General features: G+C 40.6%; 1 protein-coding gene across 4 annotated transcripts in view; it reads left to right on the top strand.

The window, feature by feature from the left end:
• The window catches only part of IPO11 (importin 11), a 568146-nt gene that overhangs the window by 522199 nt on the left and 27670 nt on the right, over window positions 1-18277 (top strand). The window lies entirely within an intron of this gene.

The raw sequence follows: 18277 nt of genomic DNA, 5'->3' as shown, positions 1-18277 counted from the left end.
AAGGGAGAAGGTACTGCTGGACAGGGGAGGAGGAACATTGGAAGGAAACAGCTGGCAGGGAGATTAGAGGAGGGGAAGGAGTCAGGATGGAATGGAGATATCAGATGAGGGAAAGGGGAGAGACAGAGGAATGACAAAGTAGAGAGAGATTGATGCTGGGAAGGGGAGTCAGATGAAAAATAAGGAAAGGAACAAAGATGCTAGATCTGGTGTAGGAGAGAGGGGCATAGAAAGAACGCAGATACCATATGGGAGGGGGAGGGGTAGAAGGCAGACATTGGATGGAAGAGGCAGATGCTGGATTGAAGAGACAGGGAAGACGCTGGATGGAAGAGAGTGAAAAGACGATGAAAGCAGAAACCAGAGACGACAAAAGTTAGAAAAAAAAATTTTATTTCTATCTTGTGATTAGAATATATCAGATTTAAAATATGCATCCTGCTAGAGCTGATGTTAGACATAACTGGGGAGTGAAAAGCCCAGGCAGTGCGTCTTTAGCTTCCAGCTGGCTTAGGTCTCTCTCTGACCAGGAGGCAGTTGCCCTAGTTGCATTCCCCCTAACACCATTCCTGCCATGTGTGACTGCGGTATTCTGTTAGCATGATATTTGTGTAGCATTCTGAATTAATTTGACTTATTCAGTTTTCTTGATAGTAGAGGGGATATATGTGAAGGGGAGGGGAGACGGGGTTTTTGTTGATCCTTGCCCTGTATTATTTATATTTATAAAATGACAATTATACAGAATATTGTTTCTTTTTATACTTTAATAAAATATGTTCAATATAAAATCATAACTATTTGAGGCTTGTGCGGATGGGATCAGATGGTTAATGGGACCGAGCTCGTGGGGACAGGGCGGCAATGGGTTTTTAAAAAATTTCAGTCTTATTAGTTTACCGGTCCACAAAATAATTATTTTATTTCCGCCGGTCCATAGGTGTAAAAAGGTTGAAGAACACTGTTCTAGACTGACCGTCAACCTCGTCAGTTTCCCATCTTCGTTTCCTGCATATAGCCTGTTGGCTTTCTGTATGTTGTGTATATCCTCTTCGGTAAATACAGCCACAAAAAATGTGTTCAGTTTGTTGCTGATGGCTTTGTCTTCCTTTAGCACTCCCTTAATTCCATGGTCATCTAACTGCCCCAGTGCTTCTTTTGCTGGTCGTTTCCCCTTAATATATAAAAGAACGGCTTGAAGTTTTTCACCTCCTTGCCTATTTTTTCCTCGTAGTCTCTTTTGGCCCCTCTTACTGCCTTATGGCACCTGCTTTGATGTTGTTGGAGAATAGGAACGGTGGCTATGCTCCTGAGGAACATGTCAAAATGCTTTAGGCTTCTGCTGAGCAGCCTGCTGCTGTTTAGGTTGTTAGAAACATAGAAAATAGAAACATAGAAAATTGATGGCAGAAAAGGGCCACAGCCCATCGAGTCTGCCCTTACCAATGACCTACTCCCTTACTTTTACTCCCCTATAGATCCCACGTGAATATCCCATTTTCTCTTAAAATCTGACACGTTGTTGGCCTCAATCACCTGCTGAGGTAGCTCGTTCCAATGATGTTGGTTGACGTGGTTGTTGCTTCTGTTTCCTAGGCTGAGGAGGAGAAGGGGGAGCAGGTGTTGCAGAATGCCTGCGCTGATAAGACGAAACAGGCTAGAAAGCTTGAGGAGGCATGCGTGGTGCAGGCTCATCGCGAACTTTCTAAAACTTAAAGCTGCGATTCACTTATCAAGTGTCCGTACCGGGGCTCCGTCGGTGATGTCACCATGTGTGAGAATATACTGCCTGGTTGTCTTGAGATAAATATATCAAGGGTTCAAACTTTGGGAGCATCCTTTGTTTTGAAATTTCCTGCAAAATGTTGTATTTCACTAGAAGAGAAAAATTTTCTTTTCTTTTTTTTGAACCGAAACAATTGTTAGAATTTATTATGACTATAGAAGGAAGAGGTGGTCAAATAACATCGCTCACAGAGTAACGAACCGGCTGTTGGAATTTGTTTTCTAAAGCTGTGCTTTTTGATTAATGCATAATTTCTACTTGGATTTTTTCCCCCCTAATTCCTGGATCTTTAAATTAGTTTCACTAAATAATTAAGGGATTCTTTTACTAAGGTGCGCTAACTGATTTAGCACATGCTAAAGATTAGCGCACGATAAATCAATTAGCACATGCTAAATCAGCTAGCGCGCCTTAATAAAAGAGGGAGTAATTATAATTTCTTAGTATATGTGCCACATTATGTGGCTTTTGATTTCTAAATCTGTATTCAAGTAAAGTTTGCTTGTTTGTAATCTGAAAATTTAATAAATTTTTTTTAAAAAAAAAGAATATAAAATCTTATAATTTTTGTATTTTCTTAGAAATCTAAGTCTAGGCATTTCCTACAGGATTATCCACCCCCCCCCCCCCCCCAAAGAGTTCAAGCACATATTTGTATCTGACTAGGAGTGGGTGTAAATTTGCGTGTGCACATTTGTGCCCTATTGGAGATATTTTTCTTGGAGCTTATTATATACAAGGATGTAGCTGTGCATTAATTTAAAAAAGCACATTGTTGGACATTTTTATAAGTACACTGTTTAATAATTATTCCCTTAGAATATAAATCTGTAGTATACTAATTAACTCATTCTTGTCTTCGTTTCAGAAAAAAACCATCTGTAAATTGTAGCATGAACTTATAAGTCATTTGAATTATAGAAGATTTAATATGCACCTGTATTATTTATTCAGGCATTCCACAGCTGTTCTAAAGCAGGAACCATACTTGCTCATCAAATTATGGCTACAAGCTGTTAATGTTCTTCCAAACAATGCCAGAAAAAGAAATCAATACAATAATCCCCCAAGTGCAAAACTAACTTGGGCTGATTATAATTTGAAGGATACTTCCATGATCATTAGTTGAATTTGTTGAAATATCAGCAGAAGGTTGGCAGGAAATTGAACAATAAATTGTGCTGCCAATTTAATTAATGTCAGTGGAACTACTCCACAAGACACTGACTAATGGCAGAGTACTCTTAATGTACTGTAAGAGCACAATAGGAATAAAATAAACTAGAATCGCTTAATAGCTATGCAGTCGCCTGTGTCATATATTCAAAACATTATTTCTGTTTTATTTCACCCTAGTAATACAATATTAGCATTCTTGCTGTGATCTTTGATCCCTCTCTAATTTGGTTTATATCAACTTTGGAAGTGTTTTATAGGGGAACTGTGACACTCATCGTATTTGGGCGATCACTATCCAGGAAAACAGTGTAGCAAAGTAGAAAGAGTAAAAAAGGGAATTAGCAGTGGAGGTAAAGGGCTTAATTAAGAACTTGCCAGAGGAATAGAGTTCATAAGAAGTGGTGTAGGGAGAAAGAAGATACATAGGACTCCTTATACTAAGGTGCACTAGCGTTTTTAGCGCATGCAAGAAATTACCGTGCGCTACGCTTCAAGGTCTAGTGCATGCGGCAATGTAGCCACGCTATTCCGCGCGTTAAAGCCCTAGCGCATCTTAGTAAAAGGAGCCCATAATGAAGAGCTGCAAAGTGAAAATATTTGTAATTGAACAATAGAAATTTGACTTTTTACGGAAATGGATGGGAAATCAATGTAAAACTGCAGGAAGGTGCGTTGTGCATTTGTGTGCGAACAGAGTGTAGTTTGGAACAGTAGTTCCCAACTCTGTCCTGGAGGACCACCAGCCAGTCATGTTTTCAGGATAGCTCTAATGAATATGCATGGTGTAGATTAGCATGCCTGTCACCTCTTTCAGGGTGCACTGCCCTTCTTCCTGGACCACTGGTCCTCCCTGCTTGACTCCTCCGGTCCCTCCAGTATCGGCTGTGTGCTGGTCTTTTCCTGGGCCGCTCTTCTCCGATTTGCCACGGCAGTATCCTCTGCATTGCCTTGCCTTGCTGCAGCTGTCCGCCAGCTCTGGAAGTGCAGTGCTCACAGGAAAATGTTAGCTATATCCGCAGTCCACTTGAGTCAATATTGCACTTGATAAAATACACACAAAAAAAACCCGACCGATACTGCTCCCAGTGCGTTCCCTCCAACTAGGGAATCCTTCAGGCTCCCTAGGCACCAGCCTAGGGTGAAAATGTCAGGTAAATGACCACAGTGAAAACAGGCAAGGAAAATCACACACACCTAGTATTGTCCAAAATAAAGATATACTTTTATTTCTGACCCTGGGTCAAGCTGCTCTGGTGTTATCACCAAGCTGCAATTCTTTCCAACACATTTTTCAGGAACCAAAATATAAAGTGCCGGGCCAACCTGGCCACACTGGCTTTGCAAACAATAGTCTGGTTCTTATTTCAAAAAACAGAAATAAAAACACAAACCAGAATTGTGGCTAAACTTTAGTCTTTGCAACTCAGTCCTCTTCACCAGCCTTAAATGGTACAGATAGGTTTAGCAATGCTCTCTTCCTATGAGGGAGCAGTAGAGAGAAGTACACAAGATTCTTGTTGCATGAAAAATAAAACTTTTCAAAACCAAAAAGTAAACTGCTCAACTTGGAACTCTTACCCAGTCTGCCTGCAGCTAGGGAACTCAAACTGAGCTTCCCCGTGGCTGACATTCCCTGGAGTAGCTTATCTATAGATAATTAGCCTCCAGCTGTGTGGAGAGAAGAGAAAGCAGAAATGCTCAGTAGTTTGCAAATGTTTAAGCAGTTCAAGACAACAAACTGTGTGAAAGAATTCTTCAGAGCCTAGCTCTGAAAAGTTTAGACAATTCTGAGCACAAAACAAACTTAGTCCCCAAACTTTCATGTAACAGGTAAGAATCAAAAATTAGCAAAATACTTCCAACCTTTTAGCTTGTGTCCATTGCTTCCAATCTCTCACTAGGAATATTTGACACACCAATGTCCATGGATTCCCAGCTTTCCAGCTGCCTCTCACTGGTGGGTTCAGACACCTCTGAAATGTCCACCATCTCACAATCTCTTCCCAGTTCTTCAGCATTCTGCTGGGGAGATAAGTCATGCTGCCTCTCAGGGTCAGGTTCCAAGCCTCTCTGCTCCTCCCTCTCTCTAGTTCTCAGCTGCCTTGTTTTAACTGGCTCCAAGCCACCCCTCCCTGCTCTGAAGAGAGGGAAGGGAGAAAGCTCCCTCTGCAGCTGTGACTGGTCATGTGACAGCTCCCTGCTGATTCTCTGTCTTTCTGGGAGATGTAGTTTCCTAGCTCCTGAGGTCTTATGTGAGCTAACAGCAGGCTTGGTAGAGTGACCTACAGCTGGCCTGAACTCTCCCTGGCAGTCACTGTCTGGCTCATCAATATTGGTGCAAGGGAGGTCAGCGCTGTCATACTTATCAGAGCCAACCTGGTCAGCTCTCCTGCATAGGGGCTTACTGCTCTTCCTAGTTAATCCTGTGACGAAGCTAGGAGGAGAGCTAGATTTGTCACAAAGCCAAGGGAGTACCAGCTAAGATGATAACCTCAATTTGCTCCTGTTGAATCATTACCTGGTTTGCGAGCATAATTCGTTCCAGAAGCATGCTGGCAAACCAAAGCCCTTGTATAGCAAAGCAAGTTTCCGCATAGGAAGTAAGGGAAACTCAAATGATTCTTTCCACATCCCCAAAACAGACCCCACCCCCTGAGACCACTGGCACTGTTCGCTTCCACACCACACCACCCCCGGAACTGGCTTCTCTCCCCCGGCAGCCCACCCCCAAATCCTTATCTCCAGTGGATACCGGCATGCACCAACCCACAGGACATACGTATGCCGGTGCTGAAAGAGCCTGCCGCGATGTTCTATGCTGGGCTAATGCGGGGCCTTGAGCATCTGCACATGCTCAAGGCCTTCTGGCTCCTACCCTCTCTGAGATTCTCATGAATCTCATGAATCCTTGTTAGGTTCTGAGAATCTCGGAGAGGGTGGGAGCCAGAAGGCCTTGAGCATGCGCAGATGCTCAAGGCCCCGCAGCAGCCCAGCATAGAACATCGCAGCAGGCTCTTTCAGCACCAGCACATGTATGTCCTGTGGGTTTGTGAGTGCCGGTGTCCACTGGAGGTAAGGGTTTGGGGTGGGCTGCGGGGGGAAAGAAGGCGGTTCCCGGGGTGGGGTGACACCCTTGCTTATCGAGTCAAAGCTCAGTTTGTGAGTTAAAGTTTGGTCGAGCGTTTTGCTCGTCTTGCAAAACACTCGCAAACCGCAGTTTGACTGTAGATCATTTGGCTTGTTTTTTGTTACATTTTCTCAGTGTAAGGAAACAGCTGATCCAGAACTTAACAAGCTGGAATTCAGAGGACCAACATTACAGGGGATTAAACAATCTAAGCAAGAACCTCTGTCTCTATGCAAAGTGCCACGAAAGAAAGAAACTGAAATCACTGCACACACTGATAAAAGAGCTCCTACAGGTTACCAACTTAATAAAGATAACTGTGGTATCCCCTCTGAACTTAAAAATGAATTCCTTGTAATGAAGCAGCAGCTAGCAAATTTGTCTATCAAAGCTATCACCATACATTGAGGTCCATGACACATCTTTTTATTTTATTTTTTTTTAATTATTTATATTCCACATAACCTACAATTCTATGCGGATTACATCTGACAACAGGCTGCCTGCAAAAGTTAGTTTTGGCTTTGAGGATTTGAACAGTCGGTGTTGGTTTACTGGAAGGCACAAAAGGCACCAACCTGATTACAAATCAAGGAAACCAAAAGGATAAGAGTACTATTCACAGAGACAGAAAAGAAAGGATGGCAAGAGGTTGGGGGAGGGGAAGGAATTCTTTCTTGTCCATATTAAGTTTACAGTGATAGTGAAATATTCAGACATAGGTTAGACAAGCAGCCTGAAATTTTGAACTGGATTCTTGGTGAAATTTCTGGTGTAGAGAGGTATTTCAGGGAGTCATCATCATAAACATTGCACTAGAAACTATGAGTAAAAATTAAAATACTGAGGGCCAGATTCTCTGAGACAGTGTTCTTCAACCTTTTTACACAGAAATAAAATAATTATTTTGTGGACCGGCAAACTATTAAGACTGAAATTTTAAAAAAACATTTCCGCCCCGTCTCCACGAGCTCGGTCCCCGCAAACCATCTGATCCCATCTGCACAAACCGCAGTTATGATTTTATATTGAACGTATTTTATTAAAGTATAAAAAGAAACAATATTCTTAACAATTGTGATTTTATAAATACAAATATACAGAGCACGGACCAACAAAACCCCTGTCTCCCTTCCCCTTCACATATATCTCCTCTACTATCAAGAAAACTGAACAAGCCAAGTTATTACAGAATGCTACACAGAAATATCATGCTAACAGAATACTGCAGTCCCCAGTTATGTCTCTAGCAGGATATATATTTCAAATCTGATATATTCTAATGGCAAAAGAGAAATAAAATTATTTTTTTCTACCTTTTGTTGTCTCTGATTTCTGCTTTTATCTTCTTTTCACTTTTTTCCTTCCAGCTTCTGCCCTGTCTCTTCAATCCAGCATCTGCGCGTTCCATCCACTGTCTGCCCTCTCCCCCTTCCGTATGTATCTGACTTCTTTCTATGCCCCTCTCCCCTGTCCATCCAGCCTGTGCCTCCTCTCTCCTTTTTACATCATTCATTCCAGCTTCACTGCTTTCTTCATTTTTATCTCTCCTACACCAAATCTAGCATCTTTATCCCTCTCTCATTTCTCTGCTGACCCCTTTCCAGCATCAATCTCTCTATACTTTCTCATTCCTCTCTCTCCCCTTTCCCTCATCTGATCTCTTCATTCCACCCTGACCCCCTTCCCCTCCTGTAATCTCCCTGCCAGCTGTTTCCTTCCTTTTTTCCTTCTCCCTTCCCTCCTCCCCCTATCCAACATTAACTCTCTTCCCATCCCTTTCCCTCCTCCCCTCCCAGCAGCATCTCTCCTTCTACCTCCCTCCAGGTCCAGTAGCAGCTCTCCCTTTATCCAGCAGCTTCCCAGCCTCCTACAGTGGCTTCCTAGCCTTCCAACAGTTCTCAGTACTTGCCTGCAGCAGTGATTTACTTAGGCAGCCTTGGGTTCGTTGCTGCCTCTGAGGAAAGAGGAAGTTGTCAGTGAATCACTGCCCTGGCAAGTAGGAGAGCTGCTGGGAGGGGAGACAGCCACTGTCGAAGGCTCCCCAGGATCTTGCTCGCACACACTGACCATCTCCCTTGTACCTGCAGCTCTCTCACTTCCACTTGCACCTTCCCCTTGGCCCTCTTCAGCAACTTGGCAGGGGCGGCGATCAAGACAGGCTGCTGACGTCGGGACCTTCACTCTCTGAGTCCTGCCTATTTTGTTTCAACTTCCTATTTCCGAACAGGTGAGACTCATAGAGGGAAGGCCCCGACATCGGCAGCCTGTCTTGATAACCCAAGGCTGGGAGGAACAGCAGTCGGCAGGAACCGCAGTCGGCAGGAAATTTAACTGCCGACTCGATCTCGCCGGCCCTGCGCGGACCGGCAGAAATTTTCTAGAAGCTTTGTACTGAGGGCCAGATGCACAAAGCTCCAACAGCCCAGTAAAAAAATACCAGGTTGGAAGCGATTTTAGTTTTCTGGGCTATACTCAGCACAAATACCATGCAAATAATATGCAAGCTATTTGTGCTGAGCAGCCCTGTAAAAGGGGGAGAAACTGTGCCTGGCACCTGCGCAAAAGAACAAATTGGTGTTCTGCACAGGACCAGTACAGCTCCCTATCTCCGGAGCTCACAAGCAGGTTTTGTTTTTTTTTTTAAATTTGTGACTTGCCCAGGAGAAAAACTACAACCTTGGGCCATTTAGGCAGGTGCTCTAAACATTAAGCCACTTCTCCACACTATATAGCAGTGGTTCCCAAACCTGTCCTGGGGGACCCCAGCCAGTCAGGTTTTCAAGATATCCCTAATGAATATGCATGAGAGAGATTTGCATACCTGTCACTTCCATTATATGCAAATCTCTCTCATGCATATTCATTAGGGATATCTTGAAAACCTGACTGGCTGGGGGTCCCCCAGGACAGGTTTGGGAACCACTGCTATATAGGATTGTGCTTGAGCTCTGATAAGCAGCATCAAACCCCCCAAGACATCCGAGTCTGGAAAGTTTTTTTTTGTTGTTGTTTGCTGCTGCTTCAGAGCTCAAGCACAGGAGGAGTGGTTACAGCTCCTGCCTCAGCAACCTGAGACTGTGGGTTTGATCCTGAGCAAAAGTTTTATAGTGATTTGAACAAATGCAGCTGTTATTCATCTGCTATTTGAATGTATGTCTCGTGCATAATAACTGCGTTTTGCCCATAGACATGGAACATACACTCACATAACAGATGTACAAACAGCTACAGGCAGCAGCTGTTTTACCCGGTAAGAGGTGGGCATTCTCTTTTGTGCATCACAAGGAGAGCTCATTTAAATATTAATGAGCTCCTTGTAAAGCATTTGTTTAGAATTCTAGATGGCTGCTCTAACAATCGGTAAAAGCCCTCAAGAACCATTTTGAACATTGGAAGCTGAGCTGTTGTGCATGTAAGACTGGCTACAAGCAGTCTTACATGCACGGCAGACTTTTGTACATCAGGGCCTGAGTGAGGAGCTGTTAAGTGTATAGAGATGGTCCATTTAGGAGCTCTGCCCATCCTTTCTTTTCAAATGGAGAAAGGGCAAGACTCCTATATAGAGTCCAATATAGGGTCCTATATAGAGTTCTGTTGCTTCAAGAATATTACTTAGTTTGACAGTTTGTAACCTTGCTTTTGAAAATGCTTATTTATTTAAAATATTTATTATACACCTAAAACCTAGGCAGCTTACAATAGAAACATCCAAAATCTATTAAACATACATTTAAGATACACAATGGCATCCCAAAAAATTAAACCCATAGCCAAGCTGAACAACATAATTGCAGAACATTCCTCATTTCAGTTAAATGCCTGAACAAAAATAGTGGTTTTTTTAACAACTTCCTAAACCCTAACATATTTTCACAAAAATGTAAAATCCCAGACAAGCCATTCCACAAATCTGGCCCGGCCACTAAAAATGAGGATTTTGCTGTAATGTATCTTTCCCACTTCTTCTTTTTTTTTTTTATAAATCTTTATTGATTTTTAAACTTTGACAATGCAATACAATTACCTGAACATAAATATTTCACAAAATGCATTATTAAACACACAATTTATACATAAAATGATAATTTTCTCCCCCCCTCCCAAATTTAATACCAGAAGACAAATTATGTAATTATAATATTATAATTAAGTAATTTTAATAATCAAATTACCTTTCCCTCCCCCCACCCTGCCCTGGATATGTAAGGAAATCCACCAACCACAAAAAAATAAATAAGTAAATACATTACAATTATTACTATGTAACAAATATAGTCAGTGGGCTCCACACTCTATTAAAAGTACTACTAAACCCCAAACACTCCACATTCATTCTAACAACATACAACTCTCTGATCTCAAGGAACACCCTGAACTGTATATTTGCAGAAAAGCATTAAAATAAACAGGCAGTTTATTGTATATCCCCTGATGGATCAATTTTAGGATCTTAAACTGTATATGAAATTGTACTGGGAGCCAATGAAGCTTCTTTAATATGGTTGATATATGTATGATCAAACCGTGATGCTCCCTTCAGCAATGTGAGCAGCAGAATTTTGTACAAACTGTAAAGCTTGTACACAAATAGCTGCAATACCCAAATACAGGACATTGCAATAGTCCAGTTTTGATAACACCATGCTCTGCAGTACTTCTCGAAAATCCCATCCTTTTGCTTAAGATCAAAAGAAGACTACAAATCTTTGATACCCTGCTTGAAATTAATGTGACATCTTTGCAGTGTACTACTGTATTTGACACTGCACTGCTAATGCATATGCAAAATACATTGAATAGAAATAAAGGCCCGGATTCTCAAAATGGTGCCAGTAGGAGTGCAAATGGCACCCAAGTGTTTTAATTGCCCGTTAATGGTGCGGTAATTGACCACACTGTTAAAAACCAATTAAAAACTAAGAAAAAAAAGTAGGCGCTGCGAGATGCCTACAAAAAAAGGCGTCTGACTTGCATCTACACAGATGCTTAACAGCACTGAACTACAAAAGTGGTGTGGTTATGGGTGGGGTTGATGTTCGCTGCTAAGTATGATTCTACATTGAAGATAGGTGCTGGAAATGTAGGCCTGTAAAACCCTGGCCTACATTTCTGGCACCTATCTTCGACGCAGGCCGTGATTCTCAAAATGCCACCCTAGTTTGAGTGATGTGCAGCTGGCACCATTTTTCAGGTGCCTGCTGATTCCGTCACTGTTTTGAGATTCTGGGGCAAAGTTTTTGCATATTCATATTAGTTAATTAGCCTGCTAAAGCAAATTAAAATATCTAAGACCGTTTTGAAAAATACCCAAATAAAAATGGCAGTTTTTAAAGTATATCGATGCCTTATTATCAAAGTGAAAATAAAACCAAATTCAAGCCAACTTAAATACTGTTTTGTTTTTACTCTGTAACATACAGAACACATATTGTTCAACCAGCTAATAACGCATTTGTGATCTTGACCCTTAGTGGTAAAGGGATCATTTGCTCCTGGGCTGATGGCTGGGCAGGAGCACTGAGAGTTTGTTCTTGTTCGCCTCTAGATACTAGGGACTCACAGTAAGTGGTGATGGGGAGATTATGTAAAGGCTGTTGATGGATGTGAGGGTATGGATGTTTGAAGGGGTTGGGGCGGTGGGAAAGTAATGGTGTTATTGCTGCATCAGGTGCAATTAAAAGTCACAGCACATGGTATAGTAATATGTACTACTGTAATGACAATGTAGTGTCCACATCTATTCTGCGCTCATTACTTACTCAGTTTCTACCTTCTAACATAGTGTACAGTTAGCACTTTAATTAGCATGCTCTAAGCCTAGGGCTCCTTGTACAAAGGTGTGCTAGCGGTTTTAGCGCGCGCTTAGCTGCTATCGCCTCCTTTTAAGCAGGCAGTAATTTTTTGGCTAGCGCGCACTATAGCACGCGCTAATCTTGTGTGTGCGCTAAAAACGCTAGTGCACCTTAGTAAAAGGAGCCCTAAGTGTCTTCTCAGCACTCATGTTTACTGCTTAGGATAGTTTATTAAACAGATCCCTTTGTCATATATATCTCTCTTAGTCAGTGTTCAGAGATGTGAATAAAGTGTTAAGCAAGTTCATTAATAATAAGAAATTTCATCCTGAGCATCATTTTATAATGATGATATTTATCCACAAAATAACAATTTGATATATAAAATCTTTTTCATAATTAGAAAATTTCCAAGTACTGTTAGAAAGATGTCATTCATGAGGCAATTGAACTGGGATATATAGAGGAAGATATGCTTGTCCTAAGTTTGCATCTTTCCTGATCGATCTGGGATGCTTCCCAGTCCTGCTATTACCATTTTCACATTCATGCCAGTACTGTGAATACAAGTTGCATTTATTAACACATTTAGGATATCTGATGCCATAGAAAAGTTCAATTTTGAGATGCCAATTCTCTTGAGATGTCTCCTATTAAAACAAAATAGTCCATTTTCTATGAAGCCCACCGGTAGCTGCAGTTTCTTGAAAAATCTGGGTGAAAAAGCTTATAATTAGAATGCCAAGGTCGGGTGAGCTAATCTGGCTCAGAAAGTAACTGAAAATTATGCATTATTGCCTAGAGAATTGTGCTACTGTTAATAAGTTGCCAGATACAATTTGAAGCGTGAATTCAACACTATCCCTTCAGGACTTCTATTCAAACTAGTGAGACATCCACTGTATATTATTTTCCATAGAACAGTACTTGGCATTTAATACAGATAAATACCTCTAGCAGATTTTGACAGTTTTCTTAATCACTACTGTACCAACTAGTGTTGTCAGATTTAGTTATTGTGTATTAAAAAAAGCTTAAAAATCAATATTTATTTACAGCAAAAACATTTTACATAGTATACTCAACTTAATACTTTCAGTTCCACAAGTTAATTCTACTTTTATAAACAGTACTGCTTGAATTGTGTAACTATGCGATTATATTTTCTCTCTTTCATCTACTGAGTCCACTTCTTCCTTTATCACATTTGGGAAACATTCATATTTTGGAGATAATTTTCTTTTTACGCACTGTTTAGAATAGAGAGAGGCAACCACAATCCTCAAGGGCCACAACTCAGTTGGATTTTCAAGATTTCCACAATAAATATACATGAGATCCAAGGGCGCTGGCTCTGTGGATGCTGTGATGCTAGAGCACCCTCAATATTCTCTTATTACATTTGGAGCTGAAATCTCTATACAGCAGGGCAGCAAAGAAAGAAGTGTTTCTGTATCTCAGATACTGTTCCCGCCTCCTCTGTTGCAATTGGCTGGAATATCTGATCGATGGGCTACAAAAGGAAGAAAGTGCTGTTTGACAACCTATTGGCTGGCTGTGTGTGACTGATGGACTCCAAGGGGAGGAGGGAACTGCTGTAACCAAGGATAGAGGCACTTCTGCCTTCAGCTGCCAATGGGGAAGTGAATTGGGTCTCATATGGATGTACCCAAAAGACTTGAAGAATATATAAAAAAGGCCTACCACAGGCTAGCTTAAGAATGTCTATCTTCAATATTAGCTATTCCCATATAGAACAAAATAAGCTACTATCTTTTTCTAAACCATAAATTTACTTGTGGTAAGAGACAGGCGTATCATAATCGTGGGTGATCAGATCATAGGACCTCTTATAATTTCTATATTATTTCAGGTCCACATCCTAACTCCAAATTTTAATCACCTACGCCTGTCCCATCCTACCTACCTTACCTATTTTGTGTAAAAAAAACTACAGAACCACATCTGCAGGTGTGTGCTTCATGAGCTGTATCATCAAAATATATTATATAATAATGAAAAAAACAAAAGATAAAAGAAATCACTAATCGCAAAAATGTTAAATATAAACCCTCAAATTATATGTGAAGAGGGAAAACAACACTTATCTCAAATGGTATACCCCATGAACCAGCATTGGTTGAGAATATACAACTCCCTTCTGACAGGAGAAACCGGCGTTTCAATATGTCTAAAGCAGATCTTCCTCAGGGGGTAATAACCAGCGTTGCTCCTCATAGAATTCTTAGGTCAAAACAATACCATTATGGTCTAAAGGCAAGCGCAGCCGCGCAATGTAGTTGCTATGGAGAACTGCTAATGAAAGAAAATCATCTCTCATTACAAGACGCCTAAAAAGTTAGACGCCTAAACAGTGCTGAACTCTGCTGAGTGCGATTCTACAAAGGACACCTAACTTAGGCACCTAAATAGTGCCTAACTTAGACATATTTTGCAGAATCAGGGCCTACATGTATAAGTTGTGCCTGGAAATTCGAAATGATGAGACAGATAGATTGGGGATGAACTTGTTGAAGCAAAGGCAAGCAAACTTAAACATGACCCTTGCTTTCAGATGACCCTCTAGGCCCTTGCTTTCAGCCTTCCTCTGGACCAACTCCATCTTTTTGAAGATGCTGTCTCCAGAATTAAATACAATGTTCTAAATGAGGTCTCGCTAGAGTCTTATACAGGGGCATCAATACCTCCTTTATCCTATTGGCCATATCTCTCCCTTTGCACCCTAGCATCCTTCTATCTTTTTGTTGTTGCTTTTTCAACCTGTTTGGCTATCTTAAGGTCATCACAAACTATCACACCCAAGTCGCATTCCTCTTTTGTGAACAAAATCTCTTCACCCCTAAATTATACCATTCCCTCAGGTTTTTGCAGCCCATATGCATGACCTTGCATAAATCTTAACTGCCAAATTTCAGACCATTGTTCAAGCTTCGCTAGGTTCGTTCTCATGTTATTCACACCATCAGGAGTGTCTATTGCAGATTTTGGTATCATCCGCAAAGAGGCAAATCTTACCTGACAACCTTTCAGCAGTATCGCTTACAACATCCCTTTCCTCAGAGTGATCTCCATTGACCACTACCCTCTTGTCACCTTCCACTCAACCAGTTCTTGACCCAGTCCATCACTTTGGAGCCAATTCCAGGGGCACTCAGTTTATTTATTAGACGCCTGTGTGGAATTGTCAAAGGCTTTGCTAAAATCTAAATACACCACATCTAATGGATTTCCCTCTATCCAATTCTCTGGCCAGCCCAGTCAAAGAAATTGGCAAGACCTGCCTCTAGTGAATCCATGTTGCCTCAGGTCCTTTAATTACAAATTACAGAATTTAATTACACATTGAGTGAAGAAATATTTTCTCCAATTTGTCTTAAATTTAATATGTAGTAGCTTCATTGTGTGCCCCCAAGACCATGTAATTTTGTATAGAATAAACAAGTGATTCTTGTCAACCTGTTCCACCCCACTCAGTATTTTATAGATCTCTAATATATCTCCCCTCAGCTTTCTCTTCTCAAAGCTGAAGAGTCCTAGCTTTTGTATCCTTTCCTCATAAGGAAATTATCCTATCATCTTTGTCATTTTCATGCCCCTTCTCTGTACCTTTCCTAATTTCACTATTTTGAGATGCTGTGACCAAAATTGTGTGCAATGTTTGAAGTGCAGTCACATCTCTGTCACTAACACAAATTCAAACACTTTTAATCCATAACTCTTACAGTATCATTTCTCTTACACAGAAAAACACTCTCTCTCTTTCTCACATACATAAGCAGTCTTTCCTATTGGCCTCTTTTACAAAGCCGTGCTAACGGCTGCCACGCAGCAACAGCAATGAAGCCCTTTAAATCTCTATGGGCTTCGGAGCCGTTAACGCAGCGCAGCCGCTAGCGCGCCTTTGTAAAAGAAGCCGTATGTCTTCCTCAAGCAAGCACTCTCAGTGGTTTTCATACAGAAAATAACTTGTACAGTTGAATTTGTGTGCTGACAAGATCTTGCTTTGTACACCATATGTTAGTGTTCCCGGAATCATAATATTGCGTATTATTAGGAATAGTTGTGAGAGTTTATTTGATAAAGATACATTGGCGCCTATCTGCTTTTCTGAAATAGTAAATGAAGGCCATCAGAAAATAGAGCTTCATTCTGGCACTTTTTAGAAATTTTAGATATGTGTTTGTTATGAAATCCTTAATGGTACTATAAAATTCTAAAGACTACTTTGTTTATATTCACTGGGTTGGGTCAGAATGTAAATTTTACAGCTCTGTATGGTAGAGCTTTAAGGTATCTTGTTATAATGATTTTTTTTAATATAATAATTGATATATCGCTTGCACATGAGACATGGAGAACTACAGTATTATAGTTTATTACTTGTCTGAGAATCAAGGTAATTCTGTTATTAATGTAGAATAACATTCAGGAGTCCTTTTATCAAGGCACGGTAGGAGAACTGCTTGAAATAAATTGCTTCATCAATTAAAAGCACAAGTAAAGTTTTTTGATTCAAGTTGACAACTGGTGTGGATTACTTTATTTTTTACTAGAGCTCTAAATCTGATGCTGTTCTTGCCTGGCCTGACAGGATATTCCTGAGTCCTGTGCTAGTCCCAAGCAAGTAAGTTTTTGTGTCCCAAGCAGTAGGCACACCTACATCAGAGGGGTTACATAAGCCAATCTATTCTTGTAAATTCCACCGTTTACAGATAGTGATACTTCTAAAATAAGATCTTTAATACTGTATAATACAGTAAAACAGTCTGAAAATGTTTACTTATAATAAAAGGGTTTTTTTCTTTAAGCCATATTCATTTCAACTACTAGGATGAAATATTATTATGAGTTAACAAAAATGGGCAACTAAAAATGACCAGCTTTATAATCTATAAAGCAGTAATTGAACAGTTTTTAGTTTGTATTCTTTCAAATAACGATGGTGCATCTGATAATTGTTTCTGATCAGTGCCCCAGACTAAGAAACAAGTCTTCCCATCACTTCATCTGCAAATTAACATTCTTCTATTATTACAAACGGTGACAATCTCTTGCTAGCATGACCTGTATTCCAGGTTCAAAGCAACCACGGTAAAAAAAAAAAAAAAAGAGAGAGATTTGTTGCACAGGGCAGTGAATAAAATCACTCCAGAAAGCCCTCACTAGCCTATGTCAGGAAATGATTATACTCATTACACTCCAATCAGCCTCTCTTCACCTCTTCATCAGTTACCAACAGCTCCCTGTGATGGCTATTTCTGCCTCACAGCTGATCCTTATTTGGGGTCTCAATAAACCTACTGCTCTGTTTAAGTTTATGCATTACTTTTCAAGAGGATAGTAACACTGAGGCATGCATCTTCCTTCTAGGGAGAGGGACATCCTACAAGCTCCAAGATATTAATACAGGTCCAAATCATGATCATAGATAATGGATAGCATTAAATGTTATTGTATCCATTACCATCTCTACGTAAGAATATAAACATTGCCATGATGAGTCAGACCAAAGGGCCAACTCGCCCAATTTCCTGTTTCTTACATTAGGCAATCCAGGTAACAAGTGCTTGACGTGGAGGGGCATTTTCAATAGGACGTCTAAGTCTGAGTTTGGATACGTTGGGAAAGATGGCCAGAAATCCAATAGAGAAAATGTCCATTTTCAAAAAACAAGACGTTTATCTATTTCTTTCTTTTTTTTTAGAATAACCTATGTAGTTATTTATTTATTCAATTTTCTATACCATTCTCCCAGGAGAGCTCAGAACGGTTTACATTATTTTATTCAGGTACTCAAGCATTTTTCCTGGCGGGCTCACAATCTAGCTAATGTACCTGGGGTAATAGGGGGTTTAAGTGACTTGCCCAGGGTCACAAGGAGCAGCGTGAGTTTGAACTCACAACCCCAGGGTGCTGAGGCTGTAGCTTTAACCAATTCGTCACACTCTCCCCATATGTAGACGTTTTGGTCCTTAGTACGTCTTTTTGGGCCATTCTCAAATATAAAGATGTTCACATGAAAAATGCACAAAAGCAAGTTTTTCGGCAGCTAACATTCTTAGCAAACTGTCAGACAGCTGAGCCATTCCTCAGCACAATAGAAGGATTACTGCAGAGAATGTCATATTAAAAGTCCCAGGTGCAGATGTCACTTTAACTTGCTTCTATTGTATGGTGAACCCTCCAAAACCCATCGAAAACTTACTGTGCCCACCTGTACACCACAACAATAGCCCTTATGCCTGCAGGTACAATAGGTTTTGGAGGGCTTACCATACAATAGAAGCAAATGAAAGTGACATCTGTACCTGGAACTTTCAGTGTGAAATTCACTGCAGTAACCTGTAATCTTTGGGCTCAAATGTCTCT

Source organism: Geotrypetes seraphini, chromosome 1 (genome assembly GCF_902459505.1).
Source record: "Geotrypetes seraphini chromosome 1, aGeoSer1.1, whole genome shotgun sequence".
Lineage (NCBI taxonomy): Eukaryota > Metazoa > Chordata > Amphibia > Gymnophiona > Dermophiidae > Geotrypetes > Geotrypetes seraphini.
This window is presented reverse-complemented; position numbering and strand designations above follow the sequence as displayed.